The sequence below is a fragment of the Belonocnema kinseyi genome, chromosome 7, assembly GCF_010883055.1.
Source record: "Belonocnema kinseyi isolate 2016_QV_RU_SX_M_011 chromosome 7, B_treatae_v1, whole genome shotgun sequence".
Classification (NCBI taxonomy): domain Eukaryota; kingdom Metazoa; phylum Arthropoda; class Insecta; order Hymenoptera; family Cynipidae; genus Belonocnema; species Belonocnema kinseyi.
Window position 1 is genome coordinate 108,029,022 of NC_046663.1, and position 3,289 is coordinate 108,032,310.

A 3,289-nucleotide genomic window follows, 5' to 3' on the forward strand; every position below is an offset into this window, starting at 1 on the left:
ATCCCTCTCCCTTTAACGTGTTCCTTTCTTGCTTCTTGCATTGTCCACACATAAACTTTCGGTAACATCTTTTTTATTCCCTTCCAGTCCTTCTCATCTGCCTAAGTTTCACTCATCATAATCACATCCCACTTTTATAACTCCTCCCAGAATCCTTTGTTCTTGTTCTCCAAACCTGACACATTCCAGAAAGCTATTTGCACGTTTCTCTCTTCCCCTCCCTCTTCTTTCCTCTTTACTTTGTTTCCCCTTTGCCGCTTGGAAACCCCTCTGATTTATTTCTAGCCTCTTTTTCGTCTCCCTTCCCCCTACCTTTCTCAAGACTTTTTCCTTTTTTCCTTAATTCTTCTAATTCTTCATCCCAGCACCATTCCTCCCCATGTATCCATAATCTGTCTCTCCCTATCCATACCATATGGCCCTTTTTCCTCTCCACCCAAGCCCTCTGCTCTATTTGCCATCTCCTTTTCCTCTCCCTCCATGTCAGATCTTCTTCAATTCTTTCCCTTCTTCCTGTCAATAATTTTTTTCTCTCCCTAATTTTATTTTTCTCCTCCTCACTCCCTACTTTTACTAGAAACATTCCTTCTTTTCCTTCTTTTGACCCTCCTATTCTCTTGACTCCTTCTACTCTTATCTGCACTCTAATATCTCGATAAAAATTTGTTATTTCCACTTCTCCTGTTTCACTCTCCACTTTTAATCTCTTGACTACTATGTTATTTTTCCTCTTTGCCCTTTCTTCCCCTTCTAATCTTCTTTCGATCTCACTGAGTCTTTTCTTCAATCTTTCATTCTCACTTCGGACGTTCTTTTCATTCCCTTGAACTATTTCCTCATTTTCTGTTTTCCCCCATGTGCTCATTCCTAATTTCTAGACTGGACACCCGCTCTTCCAACTGCTTTATTTCTCTAGATCTCTGTTCGTCAACCTCTCTCTGTCTATTCTCAATGCTCTCTAACTTACCCCAAACCTTGTCTTTCTCCTCCTTCCAACGTTTATCCCATTCTTCCAATTTTTCTCTGACCTTTTTCACTTCCCCCCTTACATCGGTTCCCTGCCTATTCATATCCCTATTCATTTCATCCAATCTCTTTCTTGTTTCCTCTCTAAAGCCTTTAATGAGAGCTTCCAATTTTTCAAACATTCCCCCATCCCCCTCTCTCTCTCTGGTGTTTTCCTTTTAATTCTCACTCTCTTGTTCTCCTGGTCCCTTTCTACCTCATCTTCCCCAGCCACTCTTTTCCTTTTTTCCTCCCCTTCACTGCTAGTCGCGCATGCCTTTTTTTGCCATTCGTCCATACTGCTGTTCCAACCCGCGTTGCCTAGCTTGTTTAGGCGCTGTAAATTTGAGGGCCTTCCCCGTTGCTTGCTCGTACCTGAATCCGCTACCCTCCCCACCCGGGTCGACTTCTCGGCACTTTCATCAACGCTGCTGTCACTGCGATCAACGTCACCCATCCCCCCACTTTCAATGCTTTCAGCAACGTCAGCTGTTGCAGCCACTACGGTTTTCTGCTCTGTGCGATCGTCCAGTAACTGTTGCCCTCTGGCGCCAGTTTGTGGACTTCGCGTCGTCGGCATCCTACCTTACCCAAAGCTCTGTGACGTTTCCCGCCTTTATTACCTACCTCTTGCCCCCCTGACCAAGCAACTATTTTTTCAGTCCTAACCTCAGAAACTTCACACGCTCCAAATTTTCACCTCAAACTACTCATTTTCACCCTTCACACCTTCGCCTTCACTCACCCTTCTTCCTTTACACTCGATCTCCGCACTTTCTGCCTTTTCTGCATCCACTCACCCTTATTTCCTCCACCAAGGCCAAAAATACACCACTTGACAAAAAGAGTTCTTTCGCGATCGGTACCGGAAACGGAAGCCGTTCAACAAAATAGTTAAATTTTTAATCGAAAGAGATTAATTCTGATTGCGAAATTTAATAGTAAAAATTTTCAAATTAAAAATCGAGTTTTTAATTTAATCGATGAAAGTTTCTGTCGAAATTGGAATAATGTTCAACAAAATAGTTGAATTTTTTAATGAAAGAGATAAATTCTGATTGTGAAATTTAATAGTAAAAATTTTCAAATTGAAAATCGAGTTTTTAATTTAAACGATGAAGTCTTCTGTCGAAAATGGAATAATGTTCAACAAAATAGTTGAATTTTTAAACGAAAGAGATTAATTCTGATTGCGAAATTTAATAGTAAAAATTTTCAAATTGAAAATCGGGTTTTTCATTTGAAAGATGAAATCTTCTTTCGAAAATGGAATAGTGTTCAACAAAATAGTTTAATTTTTTAATGAAAGAGATTAATTCTGATTGCGAAATTTAATAGTAAAAATTTTCAAATTGAAAATCGAGTTTTTAATTTAATCGATGGAGTCTTCTGTCAAAAATGGAATAATGTTCAACAAAATAGTTGATTTTTTTAATGAAAGGGATTAATTCTGATTGCGAAATTTAATAGTAAAAATTTTCGAATTGAAAATCGAGTTTTATCATTTGAAAGATGAAATCTTCTGTCGAAAATGGAATAATGTTCAACATAATAGTTGAATTTTTTTATGAAAGAGATTAATTCTGATTGCGAAATTTAATAGTAAAAATTTTCAAATAGAAAATCGAGTTTTTAACTTAATCGATTAAGTCTTCTGTCGAAAATGGAATAATGCTCAACAAAATAGTTGAATTTTTAAACGAAACAGATTAATTCTGATTGCGAAATTTAATATTAAAAATTTTTTAATTAAAAATCGAGTCTTTTAAAATATGTGGTTGACTTTCTTTTTTTAAGTCAAATATTTAGGGGTCGATGTTGATAATCCAACGATTTTTCGATCGCACCTGGTGTGAGAATTCTGAAAAAGAACCTGAAAACAATGATGAGGAGAGTGGAACTGAAAGGTAAACATAGAAACATAACCTACAATTTCTTCAGGTATTTACAGATTTGATTCATCTGGCATTAGATTTAGCCAGCTATGGATAAGAATTGTAGCACAAATATACAATATGTACAAACCGATTTAAAGGTGAAACACTGGACAGTTAAAAACACACAAAATTGAGTCATTTATGTGTCAGATGGAATCTGTCAAAAATTGCTTGCTTCGCGATCGAACAGTTTAACTGGGCGTAAAAATAAAATACCAGCAATCTCAATTCTAAATCTGCCTCTGTCAAAGCCGATATCAGGTTGTGTGCGTGCAATATACCTACGATGGCCACGCGATGTACACATGTTAAGAGTTGAGGGCCACTTTCATTTACCTCATCTCGGT